The sequence below is a fragment of the Ovis aries genome, chromosome 23, assembly GCF_016772045.2.
Source record: "Ovis aries strain OAR_USU_Benz2616 breed Rambouillet chromosome 23, ARS-UI_Ramb_v3.0, whole genome shotgun sequence".
Taxonomy (NCBI): Eukaryota; Metazoa; Chordata; class Mammalia; order Artiodactyla; family Bovidae; genus Ovis; species Ovis aries.
The window spans coordinates 19,467,516-19,487,663 of NC_056076.1; positions in this window are offsets into that span (position 1 = coordinate 19,467,516).

Genomic DNA, 20,148 nt, shown 5'->3' on the forward strand with positions numbered 1-20,148 from the left:
GTTCAATCCCTGGGTGGGGAAGATCCCTTGGAGAAGTGAATGGCTAGCCACTCCAGTATTCTTGTCTGGAGAATTCCATGGACAGAGGAGCCTGGTGGGTTAGAGTTCATGGGGTGGCAAAGAGTAAGACATAACTGAGTTACTAATACTTTCACTTATCACCTTTCAAGAATAAGATTAACTTTTTAATTATTTGGGGATAAATAGGTATTTTAGACACAGCCATTAAGAATAAAAATATAATGTATACCTTCCTATTTCAGTTGAGAAAAAAGGAGGGGTATAAAGAAATCATCTGACTCAAAGCATTGATGTTGTTCAGTCACTAAGTTGTGTCAAACTCTTTGCTGCTCCATTCTCCTCTTGCCCTCAATCTTTCCCAGCATCGGGGTCTTTTCCATTGAGTTAGCTCTTCACATCACGTGGCCAAAATATTGGACTCTCAGCTTCAGTATCCAATGAGTGTCCTTCCAATGAGTGCTCAAGGTTGATTTCCTTTAGGACTGGTTTGATCTCTTTGCAGTTCTAGGGACTCTCAAGAGTCTTCTCCAGCATCACAATTTGAAAGCATCAGTTCTTCAGTGTTTAGCCTTCTTGATGATCCAACTCTAACATCTATACATGACTACTGGAAAAACCATACCTTTAACTATACTGACTTTTAATAAAGTGAAAAATGCAAAATAAGATAACAGAAACAAGTTCAAATATTCAAACCCCACCTATAATCAAAAGATTTCCCTATTTTTCATCAACATGGAGACCAGTATTAAAGATTGTCCCTTAGCCTGGGTCCTGTTACCTGCAAATTTTGAGAAAAACCTGGGAAGGTTTGCCCTTGGTCAAGGATTTTTCACCAATAACCCAGAGAGCCCCAGAACCCTTAATGAAATATATCATTTGTAACGTGAAGAATTTTAACATGAATTCAAGCTGGATAAAGTCTGTTTTATAAACAATATTACAGAGACTTTTGTCTAAACATTTATGATGTTTAAATTACACAAAAGGCATAATTAATACACAATTACAAAAAGAATCCCAAGAAATTATGAAAGCAAACTTAAGAGTAAAGCAAGAGCCAAAAGATAAAAAGGAAAAAAAATGTCAACAATTTTGAAAATGAAAGTTTAATTTTTGAAATTTAAAGATTTTAAACTCTATTCTGGACATTAGTGATTTTGAATTAAGAATTTAAAGATATTTTAGAGAAATAAGAACTTTTCTATTATAATATGAAAAAAATTATCAAGAGCCCAGAAAATAGGATGAACAATTTGAAGAAAAGAGTAGAAAAAAGGGTAAAGTAACAATATTTTTAAAGGTAATAACTGAGAACTATCCAAAATTTAAGAAAACCAAAATAAAAATATTCATCTAATGGGCATTCTCAGATTTAAAAGAAACTTTTAAAAGAAAGTTAGATATTAGATGATACACATACTCATGGTATACATACTATGGATTATTTATTTATTTATTTAACCTTTCATTTAAAACTTTAAAATCCAATCCAAGTCACAGAGAAGCAAAACTATAGAATATTACGAATTAAATGACAATTTTAAAAGCTTTGAAAATTGATTAATTACTTTAAATAAAAGCAAATGATACCATAGTAACAAGTGAAATTCCCTTTAGCCATCCATAGGTGCCAAAAGATAATGGATAAAACACTGGAAATACTTAAGGAAATAACTGCAAACTTAAAATTACAGAGTTGTATAGGATTATAAAACAAAGGCATAATTTATTCATTCAGCAAATAATTTTCTTTGAGTTTGCTGTTTCAACTCCTGTCCTGAACTTTGGAATATAGCAGGAAACAAAAGACAAAGCCCATTTTCTCAAGCTTCTTTTCTATGAGGACAGACAATAAAGAGATAATATGTCATAAAGTGGTAATTGCCATAGAAAGAAAATGTAGGATGAAGGATACAGAGTAGTGATGGGAACTTGTCATTTATGAAGCAGCATAAAGAAAGCCCTTTCCAAAGACATGACATTTGACGAAATTCCTAAAAGAATCAAGGAGCTATCCATACATATGTCTGAGACAATGAATTCCAGATGGAGTACTCAAAATGACTTTTAAAAAGAGGAGGAGCAGGGGAGGGGAAGAAAAAAAGAATAACTCAAGTTTTTGGCTAGAGGAATTGACAGAATGAAGTTGTCTTCAGCAGATGCCAGTTTATAAATGAAAAACCAAGAGGCTGCTTCTGTACATGAGATATCCAAAAGACATTTAAATGGGGGCATCATGTAGGCAGCTAGATATAGGAATTGGGAATCCAGGGGCAAAGGTTGGAATGGGAGATACAAGCCAGCATCCATTTATTAGCTAAAGCCATGTGCTAAGTATGAATAAAGATAAAAAGAGACAACTCAGAGCTGAACCCTGAGGAATGCAGGATGTACAAATAAAAAATGAGGAAGGAACCCATCCAGAAGCCCACTCAACAGAGGCCAACAAGGAAGACGGAGAATCCAGAGAGTACCATAAAGATGAAATGTGGAATGTGTTCCATAAAGAAGTGGTAAACTATATCCAACGTTGCTTACGAGTCAAAGAAGAACCAGAGACGTGACCATTGGATTCGGCATGGGAGGTCATTACTCAACAAGAAAAGATTCAGTGAATAGAAAGTAACAGTGATCTGACTGGGAAGGAAAAAAGTGAACAGGATAACGTGCACAACTCTTTCCAGGAGTTTTCTTGAAAAGACAGTTTCAGTTATATAAATGCTGAGTTTATTACCCATAGACTCTCATCATAAAAATTATTAAGGTATCCACTTCAGCCAGAAGAATATGTACTTGGAAGAAAGTTTCACAATGATGAGCACAGAAATGGCTTTTAAAAAGCAGTAAATTTAATTAGCTATGGATTATAAATAAATTTAACCTTTATTTTTAAAAGTAAAAATAATTCTTTAAGCTAATAAGATAGAGGGGAGGGCTGTTCGATGAAGAAATATGTCATGTTAAAACTGACAGAATTTTCAGAACAAATGACTAATACATAATTATAGTGGAAATTTTAAAGCTTATCTGTCAGGGACTGACACATGAAAGTGACAATAAATCTTTACCAACATAGAAGTTTTGAACAACAAAATAAAAATACGTATCTAATAGCCATTTACACAAGTCAGCTCAGAAAAATAAAGATTCTATGATGTTTTCAAGTTCATATAAAACATTTTTTAATTTATTGTATGTGAATAAAGTCAAAAAACTAGTTTCAGCCAATTTCAAACATCAATATCATAAAAACCATATTCATTGAGCACGGTATCATTAAATTAAAAATTAAGAGGAATAAAATAAAAACAAGCTCAGATTGTTTTGATGATTGCTCAACACTTTGTGAGCTAAAAAGAAAATTGTGATAAAAACTATAGCATGTTTTGAAAGCAGCTTCTAGATATAAAGTGTTCATTTAAAATTATAATAATGGAAAATAAATGAATTGACTTTCAACTCAAAAGCCTGATAAGGAAAAGAATAAACCTCTAAAAAGCAGAAGGAAATAACAATGATAAGATCAGAAAGTAATTAATCATTAGATGCACTTGTATAATGTTTATAATTAAATAGAAAAAAAACAAGCAATGCAGAGAATCAGAAAAATTAAAAAGATATTAAAAAACTAAGATAAATTTCTAAATTGAACATGTAAAAAAATCAAAGGTAGAAAAGGCAAAAAGTACTAGTAATTAACAAGAGAATTAACAAGGGATCGACAGATATATGAGGGCTTCCCAGATGGAGCTGGTAGTAAAGAATCTTACTGCCAATGCAGGAGACTGAAGAAACGCAGGTTCTATCCTTGGGTCGGGAAGATCCCCTGGAGGAGAAAATGCAACCAGCTCCGGTATTCTTGCCTGGAAAATTCCATGGACAGAGAAGCCTGGTGGGTTACAGTCCATGTGGCTGCAAAGAGTTGGACACGACTGACTGACTGAACATTCATGACATACACAACAGATATATGACATATAAAACGATAGGACAATATTTCCATAATTTAAATCTTAGCTTATGTACTTTTCATTGTTCCAAGACATTTGTTAAAATGCAAGTATGATTATTTAACCATGAAAAAATCATACATACAAACGTTGACAATGAAATTGAACAGAGAGAAACTGTAAATACAGAAAAGTACTCCAGTGAAAATAACATACAGATGCCAAAAAAAGATATTTATTATATAAATCATTTGAAAGAAGGAAAAACAGTAAAAGTACTCCAATTTTTTTATTATTCTGGCATAACTTTGACACCAAAGTTGGACAAAAGAGGTTCAAATAAACCTATTTTATAAATCCCCTAAATAAAGCATTAAAACTTTGAACTTCATGTGCATTTTTGAAGACTGAGCTATTATAAGGTAGCATTTTACTTATGAATGCATGATTATCTAAAAATCAGAAACATCAGTTTATTAAATTTATTGACAGATTAAGGATGTCAATTTATTGACCTCTCAATAATGCAGGAAATCATTTAGTTCATTCAAATTTTTAAATTCTCAAGTTAACTAAGAATACTTAAGTAAGGGCACCCTTAACCTAATAAAAGGTATCTATCAAAGCTTACAGCAAACATTGAACTTCATTATGGAAGTTTAGGATCATTTTCATGGATATGAGGGAAAAAAATAAAGAAATATGCTATCATTTTGTCAATCAACATTGTACCAGAGCCTCATATCAATTCAATGTGACAAAAATAGAGGTAAGAGTAAGAATTGAGAAGAAAGGGACAAAACTGTCCTTGCAGGAGCAGTTTTCTTTTAGACTACTGCTGATGAATAGGGATGCTTTCAATTCTTTTAAGTATATTATTAATTATCTCAGTAAATTTTCCTGGATTTTCTTTGCAGACTGGGAAACCAATACTGAATGGTTTCTTTCTTGGTAACACAAAAACTGGGAGGAAGTCAGCAGGATTCTGTTTTCTCCGCAGTGTGTGGCACCTTTAAATTCAGTGCAATCCCTTTTATTCATTTTAAATTTTTATTGGAATATAATTGCTTTACAATGTTGTGTTGGTTTCTGTTCTACAGCAAACTGTATCAGTTATACGTATAGCTGTTTTTTAGATTCTTTTCCCATATAGGTCATTACAGAGTCCTGAGTATAGTTCCCCATGCTATACAGTAGGTCCTTATTGATTATCTATTTTATATATAGTGGTCTGTATGTGTCAATCCAACCTCCCAATTTATCACCCCCTCACTTTCCCACCTGGTAGCCATAAGTTTATTTTCTTACATCTGTGACACTATTTTTATTTTGTACACAAGTTCCTTTGTACCATTTTTTAGATTCCACATATAAGTGATATCATATGGGATTTGTCTTTGTGATGCCTTTTACAGCTCCCAATTTGAGGAGTTCAAACTAATTGAGGGCTCCTAGCTTGGATGTGTGAAATTTGTTAAACATGAATAACTCTATCCTTTCTATTCTCTTCATTTTATTTTTCAGATGGCATATGTAAATGCATATACCTGCATGGAATCATTTTAAAATTCATCTGCATTACTGAAATGTTCTTGCTGGAGCCCACTCTTCACAAACAGTCCCTGGAGTATTCAAAATTTGTTCAAAATGTTTGGTTTTTTTTGGAAAATTCAGATGTAGAGAAATGTTCTTCATTGGGTCATAGTGTGTTTCAGATGGGTCTCATATTCTACACTTCTCTGAAAAAAGGAGGATGATATTGTATCACTTTCAGTTCAGTTCAGTTCACTTCAGTCGCTCTGGTGTCTGATTCTTTGTGACCCCATGAGTCGCAGCACGTCAAGCCTCCCTATCCATCACTAACTCCCGGAGTTCACCCAAACTCATGTGCATCAAGTGGGTGATGCCATCCAGCCATCTCATCCTCTGTCGTCCCCTTCTCCTCCTGCACCAAATCCCTCCCGGTATCAGCGTCCTTTCCAATGAGTCAACTCTTCGCATGAGGTGGCCAAAGTATTGGAGTTTCAGATTCAAAATCAGTCCTTCCAATGAACACCCAGGACTGATCTCCATTAGGATGACTGGTTGGATCTCCTTGCAGTCCAAGGGACCCACAAGAGTCTTCTCCAGCACCACAGTTTAAAAGCATCAATTCTCCAGTGCTCAGCTTTCTTCACAGTCCAACTCTCACATCCATACATGACCACTGGAAAAACCAAGCCTTGACTAGATGGACCTTTGTTGGCAGAGTAATATCTCTGCTTTTCAATATGCTATCTAGGTTGGTCATAACTTTCCTTCCAAGGAGTAAGTGTCTTTTAATTTCATGGCTGCAATCACCATCTGCAGTGATTTTGGAGCCCCCAAAAAATGAAGTCTGACACTGTTTCCACTGTTTCCCCGTCTATCTGCCATGAAGTGATGGGACCAGATGCCATGATCTTAGTTTTCTGAATGTTGACCTTTAAGGCAACTTTTTCACTCTCCTCTTTCACTTTCATCAAAGAGGCTCTTTAGTTCCTCTTCACTTTCTGCCATAAGGGTGGTGTCATCTGCATATCTGAAGTTATTGACATTTCTCCAGGTACTCCTGATTCCAGCTTGTGTTTCTTCCAGTCCAGCGTTTCTCATGATGCACTCTGCATATCAGTTAAATAAGCAGGGTGACAATATACAGCCTTGACATTTGGTGGCAGTTAAACTGTGTTTTGCTTTTAAAACACACCAGTCACTCTACTTTGGACGTGGAGGAAAGGAGATAATTTTAGAAGTTTTCTTAAGAAAAGTTTGAAGAGTGTTTTTTTTGCATAAGAACTTTTCTTGCTAAACTTGCAGATCTTTAACAAAAGGTTCCCCTAATTCCACCAGGCAGTGGGGACTCAGAAGATGGTGTTTGTTTTCTTTTTTTAAAAAAAAAGAAACCTTAGAAGACAAAAAAAAAAAGGCACATATTTGGGGCAGAGAAATCAGAAATACTTTTGATGTAGAGGGAATGAAAAAGAAAATTAAATGCAAAAAGGTGCAAGTAGAAGATAATGGAGAGAATTTCTATAGGCTTACTCACATCCTATTTGCTCAAATACAGACAGGGGAAAGAAGTATGAGAAACATCACCTCCACTGTTTATATATTTTATTAAAGTTCCAGCAGCCTTTCAATTCAGGATCCTGTCACTAATTAGCCCCCTGGAGTATGATATAATAGGATGTGTGAAGAAGTTACAGTTGAAATTACTTCATTGAGGGAAGGATTTACACCACCTTACAAATCTCTAATTTTTTTTTTCAATAATGCAAGATGGCTCTATCATATAGGAAAACTTTCCTCCTTGAGAAATGGCTCCCATCAATTGACAATCAGGTATTTGGCACCGGACTTCTTTTTTAATCTTACCTCCACCAAGGTACAAAGAGTATTCCTTTGTTATCCTATTTGGACAAATGATGAGGAAGACTACATTTCTCCCAATTCCCAAATGCATAGTCTTCAGTCATTCAGTCGTGTCTGAATCTTTGTGACCCCATGGACTGCAGCAGGCCAGGCCTCCCTGTCCATCACCAACTTCCAGAGTTCACTCAAACTCATGTCCATTGAGTTGGTGATGCCATCCAACCATCTCATCCTTTGTCATCCCCTTCTCCTACTGCCTTTAATCTTTCCTAGAATCAGGGACTTTTCTAATGAGACTGTTCTTCGCATCAGATGGCCAAAGTATTTGAGTTTCAGGTTCAGCATCAGTCTTTCCAATGAATATTCAGCACTGGTCTCCTTTAGGATGGATTGGTTTGATCTCCTTGCAGTCCAAGGGACTCTCAAGAGTCTTCTCCAACACCACAGTTCAAAACCATCAGTTCTACAGTGCTCAGCTTTCTTTATAGTCCAACTCTCACATCCATACATGATCACTAGAAAAACTATAGCTTTGACTAGACAGACCTTTGATGACAAAGTAATGTCTCTGCTTTTTAATACGTTGTCTAGGTTGGTCATAGCTTTTCTTCCAAGAAGCAAGTATCTTTTAATTTCATGGCTGCAGTCACCATCTGCAATGATTTTGGAGCTCAAAAACAATAAAGCCTCTCATGTTTCCATTGTTTCCCCATTTATTTGCCATGTAGTGATGGGACCAGATGCGATGATCTTAGTTTTCTGAAACTTGAGTTTTAAGTAAACTTTTTCACTCTCCTCTTTCACTTTCATCAAGAGGCTCTTTAGTTCTTCTTTGTTTTCTGCCAATAGGGTGGTGTCATCTCCATATCTGAGGTTATTGATATTTCTCCCAGCAATCTTGATTCTAGCTTGTGTTTCTTCCAGTCCAGCGTTTCTCATGATGTACTCTGCATAGAAGTTAAATAAGCAGGGTGACAATATACAGCCTTGACGTACTCCTTTTCCTATTTGGAACCACTCTGTTGTTCCATGTCCAGTTCTAACTGTTGCTTATTGACCTGCATACAGATTTCTCAAGAGGCTGGTCAGGTGGTCTGGTATTCCCATCTCTTTCAGAATTTTCCCCAGTTTATTGTGATCCACATAGTCAAAGGCTTTGGCATAGTCAATAAAGCAGAAGTAGATGTTTTTCTGGAACTCTCTTGCTTTTCCATGATCCAGCAGATGTTGGCAATTTGATCTCTGGTTCCTCTGCCTTTTCTAAAACCAGCTTGAACAGCAGGAAGTTCACGCTTCACGTATTGCTGAAGCCTGGCTTGGAGAATTTTGAGCGTTACTTTACTAGCATGTGAGATGAGTGCAATTGTGCGGTAGTTTGAGCATTCTTTGGCATTGCCTTTCTTTGGAATTGGAATGAAAACTGACCTTTTCCAGTCCTGTGGCCACTGCTGAGTTTTCCAAATGTGCTGGCATATGGAGTGCAGCACTTCCACAGCATCATCTTTCAGGGTTTGAAATAACTCAACTGGGATTCCATTACATGCAGTAGCTTTGTTCATAGTGATTCTTCCCAAGGCCCATTTGACTTCACATTCCAGGATGTCTGGCTCTAGGTGAGTGATCACACCGTCCTGATTATCTGGGTCATGAAGATCTTATTTGTATAGTTCTTCTGTGTATTCTTGCCACCTCTTCTTAGTATCTTCTGGTTCTGTTAGGTCCATAACATTTCTGTCCTTTATTGTGCCCATATTTGCATGAAATATTCCCTTGGTATCTCTAATTTTCTTGAAGGGATCTCTAGTCTTTCCCATTCTATTGTTTTCCTCTATTTCTTTGCATTGATCACTGAGGAAGGCTTTCTTATCTCTCTTTTCTATTCTTTGGAACTCTGCATTCAAATGGGTATATCATTCCTTTCTCCTTTGCCTTTCACTTCTCTTCTATTCACAACTATTTGTAAGGCCTCCTCAGCCAAACATTTTGCCTTTTTGCATTTCTTTTCCTTGGGAATGATCTTGATCCCTACCTCCAATACAATATCAGGAACCTCTGCCCATAGTTCTTCAGGTACTGTGTCTATCAGATCTAATCCCTTGAATCTATTTCTCACTTCCACTGTATAATCGTTAGGGATTTGATGTAGGTCATACCTGAATGGTGTAATGGTTTTCTATACTTTCTTCAATTTAAGTCTAATTTAGCAATTAAGAGTTCATGGTCTATGCCACAGTCAGCTCCCAGTCTTGTTTTCACTAACTATATAGAACTTCTCCATCTTTGGCTGCAAAGAATATAATCAGTGTGATTGCAGTATTGACCATCTGGTGATGTCCATGTGTAGAGTCTTCTCTTGTGTTGTTGGAAGAGGGTGTTTGCTATGACCAGTGTGTTCTCTTGGAAAAACTCTATTAACCTTTGTCCTGCTTCATTCTGTATTGCAAGGCCAAATTTGCCTGTTACTCCAGGTATTTCTTGACTCCCTGCTTTTGCAGTCCAGTCCCCTATAATGAAAAGGACATCTTTTGGGGGTGTTAGTTCTAGAAGGTCTTGTAGGTCTTCATAGAACCATTCAACTTCAGCTTCTTCAGCATTACTGGTCAGGTCATAGACTTGGATTACCGTGTTATTGAATGGTTTGCCCTGGAAACGAATAAAGATCATGCTGTCATTTTTGAGATTGCATCCAGGTACTTCATTTTGGACTCTTTTGTCTACCATGATGGCTACTCCATTTCTTCTAAGGGATTTTTGCCCACAGTAGTAGATATAATGGTCATCTGAGTTAAATTCACCCATTTCAGTCCATTTTATTTTGCTGATTCTTAAAACGTTGATGTTCACTCTTGCCATCTCCTGTTTGACCACTCCAATTTGCCTGATTAATGAACCTAACATTCCAAGTTCCTATGCAATATTGCTCTTTACAGCATCAGACCTTACTTCCATCACCAGTCACATCAGATGGCTCAGACAAATCTTGTGCACCTCAGGACCCAGAGACCCATGGAGACTGAAACAGAACTGTGTCTGAATGTGTCCTGTGGAAGTACGGGTCAGCAGTGGACTGCTGCAGGGGCAGGGCCTCTGGGTGCAGCCGACTTGGGTATGGCATAAGCTCTCTTGGAAGAGGTCACCATTAACCCCACCATAGAGCTCCAGAACTTACACAGAACTGGGAAGCAGACTGTTGGTGGGCACAAACAGAACCTTGTGCACACCAGGACCCAGGAGAAAGGAGCAGTGATCCCAGAAGAGACTGATCCAGACTTACCCATTAAGAGTCCAGGAGTCTCCAGCAGAGGTGTGGGGTAGTGGTGGCCTGCTGCAGGGTTGGGGGCCCTGAGTGTAGCAATACATGCATAGGACTTTGGGGATCTTTCCAACCTAGGGATGGAACCCAGGTCTCCCACACTGCAAGCAGATGCTTTACCATCTGAGCTACCAGGCAAGCCATATTATCTTTGTTACCTCCACCATAGTTTGGCCCCAGGTACAACACAGAGAGGGAACATAGCCCCACCCATCAACAGAAAATTGGATTAAAGATATACCGAACATGGCTCTGCCCATGAGAACAAGACCCAACTCCCCCCTGAGTCTCTCCCATCAGGAAGTTTCCATAAGACTCTTATCCTTCTCCATCAATGGGCAGACAGACTGAAAACCACAATCACAGGAGGCTAACCAATCTGATCACATGGACCACAGCCTTGTCTAACTCAATGAAACTATGAGACAGGCCGTGTAGGGCCTCCCAAGATGGACGGGTCATGGTGGAGAGTTCTGACAAAACGTGGTCCACTGGAGAAAAGAGTGGCAAACCACTTCAGTAGTCTTGCCTTGAGAACCCCATGAGCAGTAACTGTAACTTTACATATCTTAATTCCTCATGAATACAAAGATCACACACAAGTGTCAAATAGGGTCAAAGTACAAGACACTGTGTCCCCTGATATAATGTGGTTTGAGAAATACTAGAGAAAAAGAATCATAAATAGATGATTATACTAATGTGGCCAAATATTGCTATGATGGAAGAGTGTTGTGGGAGCATAGGTGGGTTGCTTGATTCTCAAAGAGATGTCAGAGATAATATTGGAGGAGATTATTCAAGATTAATTTTTCAGTAAAACTAATGAAACTAAAATTCTCCAGGGAAGAAACTGAAGAGTTTCTTCAATGAACTAATGCAGTGGCTATGGTTATAGAGAAAATCTAAAGGCTTATGAGAAAATCTAACAGGTCTTAGTAGCAGCTGGGGTCACAAAGAGTTTATAATAACTCCCCAGTTTCCTAGGATCAAAGAAAATGACCACAGCAGGGTGTGATACCACCATAGATTATATTTGTTCCCTTGTATGAATCACCAACTTTAACTCTGCGATCTGATAAAGAGGTACCTCATTACTATGAACAAAGCTAATGGGGGTGATGGAATTCCTGGTGAGCTATTTAAAGTCCTAAAATATGATGCTATTAAAGTGCTGCACACAATATGCCAGCAAATTTGGAAAACTCAGCAGTGGCCACAGGACTGGAAAATGTCAATTTTCATTCCAATCCCCAAAACAGGGCAATGCCAAAGAATGCTCAAACTACTGCAAAATTGCACTCATTTCACATGCTAGCAAGGTAATGCTCAAAATCCTTCAACCTGGGCTTCAACAATACCTGAACTGAGAACTTCCAGATGTACAAGCTGGATTTAGAAAAGGCAAAGGAACCAGAGATCATATTGCCAACATCTGTTGGGTCATTAAAAAAAAAAAAAAAAAAACACAAGCAATTTCCAGAAAAAAAATTCTACTTCTACTTCATTGACTATGCTAAAGTTTTAATGTGTACATCATAACAAACTGTGGAAAACTTTTCAAGACATGGGAATACCAGACCACCTTACCTGCCTCCTAAGAAACCTATATGCAGGACAAGAAGCCACAGTTAGAAACAGACATAGAACAGCAGACTGGGTCAAAATTTTGAAAGGAAAACATCAAGGCTCTATATTGTCACCTTGCTTATTTAACTTCTATGCAGAGTACATCATGCAAAATGCGGGGCTAGATGAAGCTCAGTCTGGAATCAAGACTGCTGGGGGAACTATCAATAACTTCAGAGACACAGATGACAGCACCCTAATGTCAGAAAGAGAAGAGGAACTAAAAGAGCTTCTTGATGAAGGTGAAAGAGGGGAGTGAAAAAGTTGGCTTAAAACTCAACATTCAGAAAAGTAAGATCATGGTATTTGGTCCCATCACTTCATGGCAAATAGATGAGGAAACAATGGAAACAATAAGAGACTTTATTTTCTTGGGCTCCAAAATCACTGTGGACAGAGACTGAAGTCAGGAAATTAAAAGACACTTGCTCCTTAGAAGAAAAGATATGAAAAACCTAGACAGCATATTAAAAAGCAGAGACATTACTTTGCCAAAAGGGTCTATATAGTCAAAGCTATAGTTTCTCCAGTGGTCATGTATGGATGTGAGAGTTGGACCATAAAGAAGGCTGAGTGCCGAAGAACTGATGCTTTCAAACTGTGGTGCCGGAGAACTTTCAAGAGTCCCTTGGACAGCAAGGTGATCAAACCAGGAAATCCTAAAAAAAATCAACCCTGAATACACATTGGAAAGACTGATGCTAAAGATGAAGGTCAGGTACTTTGGCCACCTGATGCAAAGAGCCAACTCATTGGAAAAGACCCTGATGCTGGGAAAGATTGAGAGCAGGAAGAGAAGGGGAGACAGAGGATGAGATGGTTGGATGACATCATCTACTCAATGGACATGAGTTTGAGCAAACTCTGAGAGATAGTGAAGGGCAGAGAAGACTGGCATGTTGCAGTCCATGGGGTCACAAAGGGTTGAACATGACAGAGCAACTAAACAAAAACATCTCCTTGGGTACATAGAGCCTGGACATTTAAAGCAGAAGTGAGACTGAGAAGCTACTTTCCATATCTCAAAAACCTTGATGAGAATCAGATACTTTATCATAATATTGTTTGGACTAATATTTGGGTCAGGAATTATAGGAGAACTAGTATAAATTTGATTAATTCAGTCTGAGTCCAAGTTCTGATGGCAATCAGGTAATTCTCTGATGAATGAAGAGGGGAAACAAGTTAAGTACTTAATACAGTACTATTGTAAGTTAACAGTCTACAGCATGGTTCATGGGGCAAGTTGTAAAAAAAAATTGGTTCTTAGAGGTCAGGGCCACAGTGATGCCTACTTCTACTCCAGATTCTGCAAGCTTCTCTGAACTTATAACAACATGTTGTTCTCCTGAAACATTTAATCTAGTCTTAATGGTTCAAATAATTGCAAAAAAGACTTTCTGAGAACTTAATATCAAGGACTAAGTGGATGAAGGAGTGGTTGGTTTCAAAGCATTACACCACTATGTTACCATCCATTCAACATTGGCAAATAGATAGGAGAAATAGGTGTCTTCTTAAAACAGCAAGTGAAAGCATATTTTCTCCTCTTTAATCATATCCTTTTAAACCTGAAGAGATCTTAGCAATTCTTAGCCTCTTCTCTATGTCCCCTCCTTAAAGAATGGACCAACCACAGAGGTCACATGGCTTGTTCTATATTACACATTAATGTAATGTAATTAATGTAATGTTATGTCCCATAAGATTTTCTTCTTCCTGTGCCTACAATATTAGTAAAAATGTGTACATATGAAACAAGCAAACAGGGAAACAAAGAAGATTCTTCCCTATACCTAATGACTGGACCACTGTTAAATGAGAGAATTTACAATGGAGGTAAACCTTACAATAAGTCTTTGATGAAGGGTAAAATATTTTGGTTCCAAATAAAGTAACAATGGCCTAGAATCAGATGTTGGGATTCTGAAGTTAGAGAGAGCTGGAATTTACTTTCTAAGACATAAATACCAGGCATTGGTATCAAAGTATTCAGTTACACCTTGGACTAGTCTTTCTTTAAATCTTACTTTCAAAGAGCACTTTTGAATATACCCCTAACTTGATGTTATTTATGTTAATCAGTTTTAATATATTCTCTAATAATAATGCCCTAGAAAATTTCTTATTGTAATCTGGATCTTTGATAAACTGCTTCATACATATATGTGTCCTTAGTCGCTGAGTCGTGTCTGACTCTTTGCAACCCCATGGACTGTAGCCCACCAGGCTCCTCTGTCCATGGGGATTCTCCATGCAAGAATACTAGAGTGAGGTTGCCATGCCCTCCTCCAGGGGTTCTTCCAAACCAGGAATCGAACCCAGACCTCTCTCATTGCAGGTGGATTCTTTACCATCTGAGTAAATGACAGAGGCAAGTTCTCCTACCTAGTGCCACTGCATGAATTGTGAACTTAACTAAAAGTTAAAACTTAGCTAAAAATGTGAACATTTTTTAGTTTTCTAGTGACTGAATCAACAGCCTTTGTAAGCTGAGTCTAAAGTTAAAGATAAATGACAAACACAGGAATTTGTTAATAAATAGATATTGGTACTGTAATTAATCTATTCTCTGATTTGCTCAGTTGAATTTTGGAGATTGGAGTCCTTGAAATACTGACTCTTCTAGGTTGTAATTCTTCATACTTTACCGCCCCCCCCCCACCAACACACACATCTCTTACCACCCCTACTAGCTTTTACCTGTATAAAGGATAAATATCCTCACAATATTAGCAAAACTTTCTTAAAGCAAGTTGGCCAGCATTTCTCTGTCTCCAAGGAAATGAAACATTTAATTAGCCTTTGCTTTCAATATAATAAGTACAGAGAGCAATAACACCATTTTTTTAACTTTGAGACAATAGCTTGTGTCTCTTAAGCTGACAGTGTCACTCCTGCAAAATGAATTTCCATGGAAGATAAATGGAAAGTCAGTCTTGTCGTATCCTGGAACTATTTGTTAAAGCAATAATGATCACGGTCTGAGCTATTGCCCCTGGGATTAATGAGAGTCCAGGAGGAGTTGATGGTCCAAGATGCAGAGAAAAGTCATTAAACCCCAGATAACTATTAAGTCCCTGGTAATTCACTGTGGCTAAAAACTGTGGATGGTGAGGCAGGCATATCATAGTGATGGGCCTGGGAGGGACAGCAAGAGACCGGTGGTTTAGTGAAGATGTGAGTTTTCCAGTTCCCTTGAAAAGGACTGTTTTTCCACAGCTAGATATTTAAAGGCATATCTCACATTCCTGCTCCACATCAGTAGTACGAAGCTGAATGCTTTTATCTCTATAGCGTTCAACAGAACCATTCCTACTTTGATGGAAGTGACACTAACTTCTTTTTATTTAGAGATTCCCTGGTGTCACTGATGGTAAAGAATCTGCCTACAATGCAACAGACCAGGGTTCAATTCCTGGGTGGAGAAAAATCCCCTGGAGAAGGAAATGGGAACCCAGTTCGGCATTCTTGGCTGGTGAATTCCATGGACAGAGGAGCCTGGAGGGCTACAGTCCATGGGGTTGCAAACAGCTGGACATGACTGAGCAACTTTCACTTTCTTTTTATTTATCTTCATTCTCTTGCTTACTACTTACTTCTATCCTGTAAATACCCGTTAATATCCAGTCCTTGATTGCTTATACATTGGAAGGGTAAACCAGAAAGAGCAGACAGTAAACATTTGTTCTCTAGGGTCTCTGGCAAGATCTTTGCCATTTCAGCTGAAATTTACATGTATAGAAATGTGTATTATACTCTGGAGTTGAAAGAAAATATAAATAAGTCTAGTCATCTGAAAGAAATATGTGCCAACAGGAGGGTTCTAATGAGAAGACTGAATCATCTGACCAACTCCGTTAAATGTGAGCATGGCACTCTCATCACAGTTGTTTTTTTCTGAATCTGCCTGGTGTACAACATGATTTAAAATTCTTTATCAGAGATGTATTATGTGCACTTAAGATACACTGGTGAATAAAACAGATATGGTTCCCACTCTGAACCACTTTTTTCTGGCATACGATAAGTTCTCAGTAAATATTAGCTGTTATTATTAGTATTATTACTACTATTATTATTATTTTCCAGACAAGAGGAATGAGATCTTGTAATCCATGATGTTCTCAGTGATGGATATCCCTCTTAAAAGTATCGAATACTTTTCTGCCACATCAAAAATTCCCCATCAGGGTGGTTTAAAAATAATTATGGTAAATTTTAATTTTATTACCACAGAAATATATTAAAAATGTAGATCTTTTATAATTCCTTCAATTAACAGTAGACACTTCTTGATTACTTTCTAATTAAATCATTTCACTCTAAGACTTGGTAATTACAACAAGAAGTTATTAAAATTAGAAAACATTTGCTAACTCAGTACTTTTGATTATTAAGCTTTTGTCATTTAATATTGCCAAACAGTCTATGAAGATATATGAGTGAAGAAACTGATTTTAATGTCTTTAGCTGCAATAATTAACTACAGGTGTCCCAAACAATGCAATGTTTCTTTCATATCACATATTTTCCTGTAAAATCTATTGTTCTAGTCACCAACTGCATTTTTTCCCTTGGCCTATTTACACTATGTTTTCCTCTTATATTACTGTTGTTACCACATAAGAGAATCATATCCTAGAAATCTCTTCTACTTAGGGGTATTTATCTTTTCCTTCTTTTTTTCTTTCTTTTTTATCTTTTTTTTTTTAAGTATCCTAATGAAAATATGGCCACTGCTTGTAATAAGAATCAGAGTTACTATGCCTTTGACAGTTTTTTCCTAACTGATCACCACATTACAATCTATAGGACAATAAACTTACCCAGATACAGTCCAAGAAAGAAAAACATTCATGTTGCTGGGGCCTAGGAAATGCAGTGTGTGATTTGCCATCTCAATACGTCAATAGGGTGACAATTTGCTTTCATCAGATTTCTTAGTAGGTGTGATATCTTTTATCTTCAGTGACTGATTCTTCCTGGGGTTGGGGAGAAGTGAGGAGAGAGATATTTTTTTTCCTTTAGGCAAGCCTCAAAGAAAAGTAAAAGATGCGTTTCTACATTGCTCTTTGCAAATCAATGTAAGAAGGGGTAGACACATCATCACTGATAGGAAATGGCTTTTGAAACATAAGATTAGATCCATACAAACAAATGATCCCTGCAAGCTGTGATCAGTCAAAGTAAATTCTCCCAAATGTGATTCTGAAGCAGAGGGTGAGGTGCTAATGGCTGTCTATTGGAATATCGGTTTGACAAAACACACCTAGAAAAGATATTGACAAGCTCTTCAGTGTTCTAGCAGGAAAGAGACTCTTGAAATCAAGCCCATTGCTCCTCTGCCTGCCTTCTGCTGAGAAACGTAGGAAAGGATTGAGCAAATTTATCACCCCTTAACAAAGCAATAAGTGAAAACTGATGAGTCTCTGGGCTTGATGGAAAGGTAATATTCTGTTCATGGTGAATAACAGCTCACTACACTCTGCACTGATCAGAGGACACCTAGGGAATCGTGTTCTATTTGGGGCACAACGTTTTCCCGAGGACAATGAAAAATACCCAAAGGAAGGGAAACATGTTGTGAAGAATGAAAGGGAGAATAGAACAGGAAAGCCAAGCCCAGTGAGGAAAAGAACAGAGTGGTTGACTTCTAATATATGTGATATGATGGTGTGGGTGGCATTATACACAGGAGCTGAGGACAAAATAGGCCACACAAGTGGTGTCACAGAGAATCTGATTTCAAGTCAAAATCAGAAGCAATATTCTTATGGTGGAATGAGTTGTTTTAGGCAGTGGTAGACTCTATTTAGTGGAAGTATTCAAAGACTGGGTAAGATGTTGGAAAAGTGATAAGCTGGATAAACGCTAGTTTGATAAGTGAGAAGAAACACAGAATGGAAAATCCCATTCTCCAGGTCCAACTCTTAAAATAACTGTCAGGAGAGAAATCTTGATTTAGCCAGCCTGGGTTTACTATGTGACTTGGATAATTACAAGCCAGGGGGAGTACTGGCTAAGTCAGATTCCTAGGGAATCTAGGAGGTTTGAAGTCTATGGATGATCTTTTAATCATTCTGCATCAGTCTAAAGAATTTGTTCATTATTGGTGAGGGTACATTTTAGGTATACAAATAATAAGGACATTTTTTCATGCTACCTCAATGAAATAGATGTCTATATACTTGAAATGTGTACATCTCAGAAGGAAATAGACTAGAAAAAGATTAGATGAGTGTCAGCTAAGCCATTGGATATCAAAGTTTAAATTACTTAGGTGGCTTTAGGTGACTCCTCTTCTCTGGAGCTTTATAGTTTCATCTATCAAAGGAGGGACTAGATGAAATCATCTCTGGGGTCTTTTTTAACACAAGAACCCATGGTCGTGAATATGCGCACATCATACACATGCATATCGATGCACCAGCTGTGTTATGAGATGTAATACCATAAGACAATTTATTTAGTAGGAGTATTAGCTTTACCAATGTGGTCCAGATTTTTTGTCCCTAAGACTCTAGAAGATGAAAATGGTAAAAGAAGAACCTTGGTAAATGCCTTGATCCACTAAGGAGATTCACAACATAAGCTTAATATTTCTTCAGTTTTAAACATGCTGAGATAAGCCCAATATCTCTATTTTTGCATTGCAGTTGTAAAGAAAACAATGTAAATCTTCCCAAATGGATTATTTACATGTCTTTGAGATATAGAATCGTAGAATATTAAAGCAGCAGGGAGACTTTGAGGCCATCTAATCCCAACCCCCTCATTTGAAAACAAGGACATTTAAACCAAGAAATACTAAATGGCTTAAATAAGGACGCAGTTACTTTGGGCCATGGCTGAGGATAGTTTTCAGTGTCTCTAACTCTTCAACAAATTATATTTTTTTCATTTAAATGTGTCACTTATCCTTTCTCATGAGCTTCATGGTTTTATTAATTTTACTAATGTTGCTGACTTGTAGTTATACATTTACATATTAGGTAGAAATTTTATAATTTTAAAAATAATCTTATTTGGTTTGGCCTAGCATATTTACCACTCATCTCCACGTTGATGAACAGGCTGAGTGAGCCTTGGACTTGGATTTGCCATGCCTTCAGAGGAAACATCCCAAAGCAGGTGTACAGAACCTGCAGACCCATTCATGAGGACATTGGGGAAACCAGCTGGAATGTTAATTTAATATGAACTAGTGGAAGAGAGGGTATTTCAGGAGCAAATAGCAGCCTACAAAAAAGAGTGTGAGGTCCATGCCAGGAAAAAGAGTAAAGCTGGTTTGGCTAGAAAGCAAAGCATGTATCAGTTCAGTTTAGTTCAGTCATCTCTGTCATGTCCAACTCTGTGACCCCATGGACTGCAGCACGCCAGGCTTCCCTGTCCATCACCAACTCCCGGAGCTTACTCAAACTCATGTCCATCAAGTTGGTGATGCTATCCAATTGTTTCATCCTCTGTCATCCCCTTCCCCTCCTGCTTTTAATCTTGCTCAGCATCAGGGTCTTTTCCAATGAGTCAGTTCTTTGCATCAGGTGGTCAAAGCATTGAGTTTCAGCTTCAGCATCAGTCCTTCCAATGAATCTTCAGGACTGATTTCCTTTAGGATGGACTGGTTGGATCTCCTTGCAGTCCAAGGGACTCTCAAGAGTCTTCTCCAACACCACAGTTCAAAAGCAGCAATTCTTCAGCACTCAGTTTTCTTTATAGTCCAACTCTCATATGCAAACATGACTACTGGAAAAACCATAGCCTTGACTAGATGAACCTTTGTTGGCAAAGTAATGTCCTTGCTTTTTAATATACTATCTAGGTTGGTCATAGCTTTTCTTC